The sequence below is a fragment of the Microplitis mediator genome, chromosome 4 (genome assembly GCF_029852145.1).
Source record: "Microplitis mediator isolate UGA2020A chromosome 4, iyMicMedi2.1, whole genome shotgun sequence".
In the NCBI taxonomy this organism is placed as follows: Eukaryota; Metazoa; Arthropoda; class Insecta; order Hymenoptera; family Braconidae; genus Microplitis; species Microplitis mediator.
The window spans coordinates 13,919,790-13,931,636 of NC_079972.1; positions in this window are offsets into that span (position 1 = coordinate 13,919,790).

The following is an 11,847-nucleotide window of genomic DNA, read 5'->3' on the forward strand; positions in this document are numbered from 1 at the left end:
AGTCAAAAATTAAGTTGCCTTCCTCTCTTCCTTCCTTAATTGATAAATAAATAAATTATTTAATTAATAATTAAAATGGCGCTAAGTTTAAACGCACATTAAAAAAAATTAATCATTTAGTTTTCTCTTTTACTGCACCGTTAGATCCATTGATGTATAGATAATTGTAACGATTGTTATCCTAATTACGTATTATAATTATTTTCACAATAATAGTAATAATAATTATTATTATTTATCTGCATCAAATTGTCTACTAAAACATAATTATTATTACAATCCAATTAATTATCACAAACAATTAAAGCGACAATTAATAAAATTAATGAATAGTAATAATGATAATTAAAAAAAAATAACAATAATTTGTACATATCTCTTGATAATTTTCTCGATGTTCATTTTTTGTATTTTGGATCAAATGTATATTTTAATAAAATATCCAAAGTTACGAAAACATTAAAAAATGGTTTACTTCTTTTTTTTTGACGCTGAATGTAACAGATATTAATGAAAAAGTCTTCAAGATATCTCCGTCGTTGTTTTATATTGAGAGCGTTTAACTATTGGTAAAAGTATAAAATGAAGGAGCTTTGATACGTCAGTAAAATGTTGCCAATTTTATACGCTGTTTTAGGAAATTAGCCATTTGACACTTGATTCCCATCGGAAATTTCCCGAGGAACACGATCGTGAGACTAGTTTAGCTGAAAAGTCCTTAGATTGGCCCAAATCAATTCTAAATGCCCCGGAAGTCAGAAATAATCAAGTCTTGCAGTTTCAATCGATTATTCGATTCTGATTTTTTTTGAAAATTAGCCATTTGACACTTGATTCCCATCGGAAATTTCCCGAGGAACACGATCGTGAGACTAGTTTAGCTAAAAAGTCCTTATCTTGGCCGAAATCAATTTTAAATGCCCCGGAAGTCAGAAATAATCAAGTCTTGCAGTTTCAATCGATCATTCGATTCTGATTTTTTTTGAAAATTAGCCATTTGACACTTGATTTCCATCGGAAATTTCCCGAGGAACACGATCGTGAGACTAGTTTAGCTGAAAAGTCCTTAGATTGGCCGAAATCAATTTTAAATGCCCCGGAAGTCAGAAATAATCAAGTCTTGCAGTTTCAATCGATCATTCGATTCTGATTTTTTTTTAAAATTAGCCATTTGACACTTGATTTCCATCGGAAATTTCCCGAGGAACACGATCGTGAGACTAGTTTAGCTAAAAAGTCCTTATATTGGCCGAAATCAATTTTAAATGCCCCGGAAGTCAGAAATAATCAAGTCTTGCAGTTTCAATCGATTATTCGATTCTAATTTTTTTTGAAAATTAGCCATTTGACACTTGATTTCCATCGGAAATTTCCCGAAGAACACGATCGTGAGACTAGTTTAGCTAAAAAGTCCTTAGATTGGCCCAAATCAATTCTAAATGCCCCGGAAGTCAGAAATAATCAAGTCTTGCAGTTTCAATCGATTATTCGATTCTGATTTTTTTTGAAAATTAGCCATTTGACACTTGATTCCCATCGGAAATTTCCCGAGGAACACGATCGTGAGACTAGTTTAGCTGAAAAGTCCTTAGATTGGCCCAAATCAATTCTAAATGCCCCGGAAGTCAGAAATAATCAAGTCTTGCAGTTTCAATCGATTATTCGATTCTGATTTTTTTTGAAAATTAGCCATTTGACACTTGATTCCCATCGGAAATTTCCCGAGGAACACGATCGTGAGACTAGTTTAGCTAAAAAGTCCTTATCTTGGCCGAAATCAATTTTAAATGCCCCGGAAGTCAGAAATAATCAAGTCTTGCAGTTTCAATCGATCATTCGATTCTGATTTTTTTTGAAAATTAGCCATTTGACACTTGATTTCCATCGGAAATTTCCCGAGGAACACGATCGTGAGACTAGTTTAGCTGAAAAGTCCTTAGATTGGCCGAAATCAATTTTAAATGCCCCGGAAGTCAGAAATAATCAAGTCTTGCAGTTTCAATCGATCATTCGATTCTGATTTTTTTTTAAAATTAGCCATTTGACACTTGATTTCCATCGGAAATTTCCCGAGGAACACGATCGTGAGACTAGTTTAGCTAAAAAGTCCTTATATTGGCCGAAATCAATTTTAAATGCCCCGGAAGTCAGAAATAATCAAGTCTTGCAGTTTCAATCGATTATTCGATTCTAATTTTTTTTGAAAATTAGCCATTTGACACTTGATTTCCATCGGAAATTTCCCGAAGAACACGATCGTGAGACTAGTTTAGCTAAAAAGTCCTTAGATTGGCCCAAATCAATTCTAAATGCCCCGGAAGTCAGAAATAATCAAGTCTTGCAGTTTCAATCGATTATTCGATTCTGATTTTTTTTGAAAATTAGCCATTTGACACTTGATTCCCATCGGAAATTTCCCGAGGAACACGATCGTGAGACTAGTTTAGCTGAAAAGTCCTTAGATTGGCCCAAATCAATTCTAAATGCCCCGGAAGTCAGAAATAATCAAGTCTTGCAGTTTCAATCGATTATTCGATTCTGATTTTTTTTGAAAATTAGCCATTTGACACTTGATTCCCATCGGAAATTTCCCGAGGAACACGATCGTGAGACTAGTTTAGCTAAAAAGTCCTTATCTTGGCCGAAATCAATTTTAAATGCCCCGGAAGTCAGAAATAATCAAGTCTTGCAGTTTCAATCGATCATTCGATTCTGATTTTTTTTGAAAATTAGCCATTTGACACTTGATTTCCATCGGAAATTTCCCGAGGAACACGATCGTGAGACTAGTTTAGCTGAAAAGTCCTTAGATTGGCCGAAATCAATTTTAAATGCCCCGGAAGTCAGAAATAATCAAGTCTTGCAGTTTCAATCGATCATTCGATTCTGATTTTTTTTTAAAATTAGCCATTTGACACTTGATTTCCATCGGAAATTTCCCGAGGAACACGATCGTGAGACTAGTTTAGCTAAAAAGTCCTTATATTGGCCGAAATCAATTTTAAATGCCCCGGAAGTCAGAAATAATCAAGTCTTGCAGTTTCAATCGATTATTCGATTCTAATTTTTTTTGAAAATTAGCCATTTGACACTTGATTTCCATCGGAAATTTCCCGAAGAACACGATCGTGAGACTAGTTTAGCTAAAAAGTCCTTAGATTGGCCCAAATCAATTCTAAATGCCCCGGAAGTCAGAAATAATCAAGTCTTGCAGTTTCAATCGATTATTCGATTCTGATTTTTTTTGAAAATTAGCCATTTGACACTTGATTCCCATCGGAAATTTCCCGAGGAACACGATCGTGAGACTAGTTTAGCTGAAAAGTCCTTAGATTGGCCCAAATCAATTCTAAATGCCCCGGAAGTCAGAAATAATCAAGTCTTGCAGTTTCAATCGATCATTCGATTCTGATTTTTTTTTAAAATTAGCCATTTGACACTTGATTTCCATCGGAAATTTCCCGAGGAACACGATCGTGAGACTAGTTTAGCTAAAAAGTCCTTATATTGGCCGAAATCAATTTTAAATGCCCCGGAAGTCAGAAATAATCAAGTCTTGCAGTTTCAATCGATTATTCGATTCTAATTTTTTTTGAAAATTAGCCATTTGACACTTGATTTCCATCGGAAATTTCCCGAAGAACACGATCGTGAGACTAGTTTAGCTAAAAAGTCCTTAGATTGGCCCAAATCAATTCTAAATGCCCCGGAAGTCAGAAATAATCAAGTCTTGCAGTTTCAATCGATTATTCGATTCTGATTTTTTTTGAAAATTAGCCATTTGACACTTGATTCCCATCGGAAATTTCCCGAGGAACACGATCGTGAGACTAGTTTAGCTGAAAAGTCCTTAGATTGGCCCAAATCAATTCTAAATGCCCCGGAAGTCAGAAATAATCAAGTCTTGCAGTTTCAATCGATTATTCGATTCTGATTTTTTTTGAAAATTAGCCATTTGACACTTGATTCCCATCGGAAATTTCCCGAGGAACACGATCGTGAGACTAGTTTAGCTAAAAAGTCCTTATCTTGGCCGAAATCAATTTTAAATGCCCCGGAAGTCAGAAATAATCAAGTCTTGCAGTTTCAATCGATCATTCGATTCTGATTTTTTTTGAAAATTAGCCATTTGACACTTGATTTCCATCGGAAATTTCCCGAGGAACACGATCGTGAGACTAGTTTAGCTGAAAAGTCCTTAGATTGGCCGAAATCAATTTTAAATGCCCCGGAAGTCAGAAATAATCAAGTCTTGCAGTTTCAATCGATCATTCGATTCTGATTTTTTTTTAAAATTAGCCATTTGACACTTGATTTCCATCGGAAATTTCCCGAGGAACACGATCGTGAGACTAGTTTAGCTAAAAAGTCCTTATATTGGCCGAAATCAATTTTAAATGCCCCGGAAGTCAGAAATAATCAAGTCTTGCAGTTTCAATCGATTATTCGATTCTAATTTTTTTTGAAAATTAGCCATTTGACACTTGATTTCCATCGGAAATTTCCCGAAGAACACGATCGTGAGACTAGTTTAGCTAAAAAGTCCTTAGATTGGCCCAAATCAATTCTAAATGCCCCGGAAGTCAGAAATAATCAAGTCTTGCAGTTTCAATCGATTATTCGATTCTGATTTTTTTTGAAAATTAGCCATTTGACACTTGATTCCCATCGGAAATTTCCCGAGGAACACGATCGTGAGACTAGTTTAGCTGAAAAGTCCTTAGATTGGCCCAAATCAATTCTAAATGCCCCGGAAGTCAGAAATAATCAAGTCTTGCAGTTTCAATCGATCATTCGATTCTGATTTTTTTTTAAAATTAGCCATTTGACACTTGATTTCCATCGGAAATTTCCCGAGGAACACGATCGTGAGACTAGTTTAGCTAAAAAGTCCTTATATTGGCCGAAATCAATTTTAAATGCCCCGGAAGTCAGAAATAATCAAGTCTTGCAGTTTCAATCGATTATTCGATTCTAATTTTTTTTGAAAATTAGCCATTTGACACTTGATTTCCATCGGAAATTTCCCGAAGAACACGATCGTGAGACTAGTTTAGCTAAAAAGTCCTTAGATTGGCCCAAATCAATTCTAAATGCCCCGGAAGTCAGAAATAATCAAGTCTTGCAGTTTCAATCGATTATTCGATTCTGATTTTTTTTGAAAATTAGCCATTTGACACTTGATTCCCATCGGAAATTTCCCGAGGAACACGATCGTGAGACTAGTTTAGCTGAAAAGTCCTTAGATTGGCCCAAATCAATTCTAAATGCCCCGGAAGTCAGAAATAATCAAGTCTTGCAGTTTCAATCGATTATTCGATTCTGATTTTTTTTGAAAATTAGCCATTTGACACTTGATTCCCATCGGAAATTTCCCGAGGAACACGATCGTGAGACTAGTTTAGCTAAAAAGTCCTTATCTTGGCCGAAATCAATTTTAAATGCCCCGGAAGTCAGAAATAATCAAGTCTTGCAGTTTCAATCGATCATTCGATTCTGATTTTTTTTGAAAATTAGCCATTTGACACTTGATTTCCATCGGAAATTTCCCGAGGAACACGATCGTGAGACTAGTTTAGCTGAAAAGTCCTTAGATTGGCCGAAATCAATTTTAAATGCCCCGGAAGTCAGAAATAATCAAGTCTTGCAGTTTCAATCGATCATTCGATTCTGATTTTTTTTTAAAATTAGCCATTTGACACTTGATTTCCATCGGAAATTTCCCGAGGAACACGATCGTGAGACTAGTTTAGCTAAAAAGTCCTTATATTGGCCGAAATCAATTTTAAATGCCCCGGAAGTCAGAAATAATCAAGTCTTGCAGTTTCAATCGATTATTCGATTCTAATTTTTTTTGAAAATTAGCCATTTGACACTTGATTTCCATCGGAAATTTCCCGAAGAACACGATCGTGAGACTAGTTTAGCTAAAAAGTCCTTAGATTGGCCCAAATCAATTCTAAATGCCCCGGAAGTCAGAAATAATCAAGTCTTGCAGTTTCAATCGATTATTCGATTCTGATTTTTTTTGAAAATTAGCCATTTGACACTTGATTCCCATCGGAAATTTCCCGAGGAACACGATCGTGAGACTAGTTTAGCTGAAAAGTCCTTAGATTGGCCCAAATCAATTCTAAATGCCCCGGAAGTCAGAAATAATCAAGTCTTGCAGTTTCAATCGATTATTCGATTCTGATTTTTTTTGAAAATTAGCCATTTGACACTTGATTCCCATCGGAAATTTCCCGAGGAACACGATCGTGAGACTAGTTTAGCTAAAAAGTCCTTATCTTGGCCGAAATCAATTTTAAATGCCCCGGAAGTCAGAAATAATCAAGTCTTGCAGTTTCAATCGATCATTCGATTCTGATTTTTTTTGAAAATTAGCCATTTGACACTTGATTTCCATCGGAAATTTCCCGAGGAACACGATCGTGAGACTAGTTTAGCTGAAAAGTCCTTAGATTGGCCGAAATCAATTTTAAATGCCCCGGAAGTCAGAAATAATCAAGTCTTGCAGTTTCAATCGATCATTCGATTCTGATTTTTTTTTAAAATTAGCCATTTGACACTTGATTTCCATCGGAAATTTCCCGAGGAACACGATCGTGAGACTAGTTTAGCTAAAAAGTCCTTATATTGGCCGAAATCAATTTTAAATGCCCCGGAAGTCAGAAATAATCAAGTCTTGCAGTTTCAATCGATTATTCGATTCTAATTTTTTTTGAAAATTAGCCATTTGACACTTGATTTCCATCGGAAATTTCCCGAAGAACACGATCGTGAGACTAGTTTAGCTAAAAAGTCCTTAGATTGGCCCAAATCAATTCTAAATGCCCCGGAAGTCAGAAATAATCAAGTCTTGCAGTTTCAATCGATTATTCGATTCTGATTTTTTTTGAAAATTAGCCATTTGACACTTGATTCCCATCGGAAATTTCCCGAGGAACACGATCGTGAGACTAGTTTAGCTGAAAAGTCCTTAGATTGGCCCAAATCAATTCTAAATGCCCCGGAAGTCAGAAATAATCAAGTCTTGCAGTTTTAATCGATTATTCGATTCTGATTTTTTTTGAAAATTAGCCATTTGACACTTGATTCCCATCGGAAATTTCCCGAGGAACACGATCGTGAGACTAGTTTAGCTAAAAAGTCCTTATCTTGGCCGAAATCAATTTTAAATGCCCCGGAAGTCAGAAATAATCAAGTCTTGCAGTTTCAATCGATCATTCGATTCTGATTTTTTTTGAAAATTAGCCATTTGACACTTGATTTCCATCGGAAATTTCCCGAGGAACACGATCGTGAGACTAGTTTAGCTGAAAAGTCCTTAGATTGGCCGAAATCAATTTTAAATGCCCCGGAAGTCAGAAATAATCAAGTCTTGCAGTTTCAATCGATCATTCGATTCTGATTTTTTTTTAAAATTAGCCATTTGACACTTGATTTCCATCGGAAATTTCCCGAGGAACACGATCGTGAGACTAGTTTAGCTAAAAAGTCCTTATATTGGCCGAAATCAATTTTAAATGCCCCGGAAGTCAGAAATAATCAAGTCTTGCAGTTTCAATCGATCATTCGATTCTGATTTTTTTTTAAAATTAGCCATTTGACACTTGATTTCCATCGGAAATTTCCCGAAGAACACGATCGTGAGACTAGTTTAGCTAAAAAGTCCTTAGATTGGCCCAAATCAATTCTAAATGCCCCGGAAGTCAGAAATAATCAAGTCTTGCAGTTTCAATCGATTATTCGATTCTGACTTTTTTTGAAAATTAGCCATTTGACACTTGATTTCCATCGGAAATTTCCCGAGGAACACGATCGTGAGACTAGTTTAGCTAAAAAGTCCTTATATTGGCCGAAATCAATTTTAAATGCCCCGGAAGTCAGAAATAATCAAGTCTTGCAGTTTCAATCGATCATTCGATTCTGATTTTTTTTTAAAATTAGCCATTTGACACTTGATTTCCATCGGAAATTTCCCGAAGAACACGATCGTGAGACTAGTTTAGCTAAAAAGTCCTTAGATTGGCCCAAATCAATTCTAAATGCCCCGGAAGTCAGAAATAATCAAGTCTTGCAGTTTCAATCGATTATTCGATTCTGACTTTTTTTGAAAATTAGCCATTTGACACTTGATTTCCATCGGAAATTTCCCGAGGAACACGATCGTGAGACTAGTTTAGCTGAAAAGTCCTTAGATTGGCCCAAATCAATTCTAAATGCCCCGGAAGTCAGAAATAATCAAGTCTTGCAGTTTCAATCGATTATTGTATTCTGATTTTTTTTGAAAATTAGCCATTTGACACTTGATTCCCATCGGTAATTTCCCGAGGAACACGATCGTGAGACTAGTTTAGCTAAAAAGTCCTTATATTGGCCGAAATCAATTTTAAATGCCCCGGAAGTCAGAAATAATCAAGTCTTGCAGTTTCAATCGATCATTCGATTCTGATTTTTTTTTAAAATTAGCCATTTGACACTTGATTTCCATCGGAAATTTCCCGAGGAACACGATCGTGAGACTAGTTTAGCTAAAAAGTCCTTATATTGGCCGAAATCAATTTTAAATGCCCCGGAAGTCAGAAATAATCAAGTCTTGCAGTTTCAATCGATCATTCGATTCTGATTTTTTTTTAAAATTAGCCATTTGACACTTGATTTCCATCGGAAATTTCCCGAAGAACACGATCGTGAGACTAGTTTAGCTAAAAAGTCCTTAGATTGGCCCAAATCAATTCTAAATGCCCCGGAAGTCAGAAATAATCAAGTCTTGCAGTTTCAATCGATTATTCGATTCTGACTTTTTTTGAAAATTAGCCATTTGACACTTGATTTCCATCGGAAATTTCCCGAGGAACACGATCGTGAGACTAGTTTAGCTGAAAAGTCCTTATATTGGCCGAAATCAATTCTAAATGCCCCGGAAGTCAGAAATAATCAAGTCTTGCAGTTTCAATCGATTATTGTATTCTGATTTTTTTTGAAAATTAGCCATTTGACACTTGATTCCCATCGGTAATTTCCCGAGGAACACGATCGTGAGACTAGTTTAGCTAAAAAGTCCTTATATTGGCCGAAATCAATTTTAAATGCCCCGGAAGTCAGAAATAATCAAGTCTTGCAGTTTCAATCGATCATTCGATTCTGATTTTTTTTGAAAATTAGCCATTTGACACTTGATTTCTATCGGAAATTTCCCGAGGAACACGATCGTGAGACTAGTTTAGCTAAAAAGTCCTTAGATTGGCCCAAATCAATTCTAAATGCCCCGGAAGTCAGAAATAATCAAGTCTTGCAGTTTCAATCGATTATTCGATTCTGATTTTTTTTGAAAATTAGCCATTTGACACTTGATTTCCATCGGAAATTTCCCGAAGAACACGATCGTGAGACTAGTTTAGCTGAAAAGTCCTTAGATTGGCCCAAATCAATTCTAAATGCCCCGGAAGTCAGAAATAATCAAGTCTTGCAGTTTCAATCGATCATTCGATTCTGATTTTTTTTGAAAATTAGCCATTTGACACTTGATTTCTATCGGAAATTTCCCGAGGAACACGATCGTGAGACTAGTTTAGCTAAAAAGTCCTTAGATTGGCCCAAATCAATTCTAAATGCCCCGGAAGTCAGAAATAATCAAGTCTTGCAGTTTCAATCGATTATTCGATTCTGATTTTTTTTGAAAATTAGCCATTTGACACTTGATTTCCATCGGAAATTTCCCGAAGAACACGATCGTGAGACTAGTTTAGCTGAAAAGTCCTTAGATTGGCCCAAATCAATTCTAAATGCCCCGGAAGTCAGAAATAATCAAGTCTTGCAGTTTCAATCGATTATTCGATTCTGATTTTTTTTGAAAATTAGCCATTTGACACTTGATTTCCATCGGAAATTTCCCGAAGAACACAATCGTGAGACTAGTTTAGCTGAAAAGTCCTTAGATTGGCCCAAATCAATTCTAAATGCCCCGGAAGTCAGAAATAATCAAGTCTTGCAGTTTCAATCGATTATTCGATTCTGATTTCTTTTGAAAATTAGCCATTTGACACTTGATTTCCATCGGAAATTTCCCGAGGAACACGATCGTGGCACTAGTTTAGCTGAAAAGTCCTTAGATTGGCCCAAATCAATTCTAAATGCCCCGGAAGTCAGAAATAATCAAGTCTTGCAGTTTCAATCGATTATTCGATTCTGATTTCTTTTGAAAATTAGCCATTTGACACTTGATTTCCATCGGAAATTTCCCGAGGAACACGATCGTGGCACTAGTTTAGCTGAAAAGTCCTTAGATTGGCCCAAATCAATTCTAAATGCCCCGGAAGTCAGAAATAATCAAGTCTTGCAGTTTCAATCGATCATTCGATTCTGATTTTTTTTGAAAATTAGCCATTTGACACTTGATTTCCATCGGAAATTTCCCGAGGAACACGATCGTGAAACTAGTTTAGCTGAAAAGTCCTTAGATTGGCCGAAATCAATTTTAAATGCCCCGGAAGTCAGAAATAATCAAGTCTTGCAGTTTCAATCGATCATTCGATTCTGATTTTTTTTGAAAATTAGCCATTTGACACTTGATTTCCATCGGAAATTTCCCGAGGAACACGATCGTGGCACTAGTTTAGCTAAAAAGTCCTTAGATTGGCCCGAATCAATTCTAAATGCCCCGGAAGTCAGAAATAATCAAGTCTTGCAGTTTCAATCGATCATTCGATTCTGATTTTTTTTGAAAATTAGCCATTTGACACTTGATTTCCATCGGAAATTTCCCGAGGAACACGATCGTGGCACTAGTTTAGCTGAATAGTCCTTAGATTGGCCCGAATCAATTCTAAATGCCCCGGAAGTCAGAAATAATCAAGTCTTGCAGTTTCGATCGATTATTCGATTCTGATTTTTTTTGAAAATTAGCCATTTGACACTTGATTTCCATCGGAAATTTCCCGAGGAACACGATCGTGGCACTAGTTTAGCTAAAAAGTCCTTAGATTGGCCCAAATCAATTCTAAATGCCCCGGAAGTCAGAAATAATCAAGTCTTGCAGTTTCAATCGATTATTCGATTCTGATTTTTTTTGAAAATTAGCCATTTGACACTTGATTTCCATCGGAAATTTCCCGAGGAACACGATCGTGGCACTAGTTTAGCTAAAAAGTCCTTAGATTGGCCCGAATCAATTCTAAATGCCCCGGAAGTCAGAAATAATCAAGTCTTGCAGTTTCAATCGATCATTCGATTCTGATTTTTTTTGAAAATTAGCCATTTGACACTTGATTTCCATCGGAAATTTCCCGAGGAACACGATCGTGGCACTAGTTTAGCTAAAAAGTCCTTAGATTGGCCCAAATCAATTCTAAATGCCCCGGAAGTCAGAAATAATCAAGTCTTGCAGTTTCAATCGATTATTCGATTCTGATTTTTTTTGAAAATTAGCCATTTGACACTTGATTTCCATCGGAAATTTCCCGAAGAACACGATCGTGAGACTAGTTTAGCTGAAAAGTCCTTAGATTGGCCCAAATCAATTCTAAATGCCCCGGAAGTCAGAAATAATCAAGTCTTGCAGTTTCAATCGATTATTCGATTCTGATTTCTTTTGAAAATTAGCCATTTGACACTTGATTTCCATCGGAAATTTCCCGAGGAACACGATCGTGAGACTAGTTTAGCTGAAAAGTCCTTAGATTGGCCGAAATCAATTTTAAATGCCCCGGAAGTCAGAAATCATCAAGTCTTGCAGTTTCAATCGATCATTCGATTCTGATTTTTTTTGAAAATTAGCCATTTGACACTTGATTTCCATCGGAAATTTCCCGAGGAACACGATCGTGGCACTAGTTTAGCTGA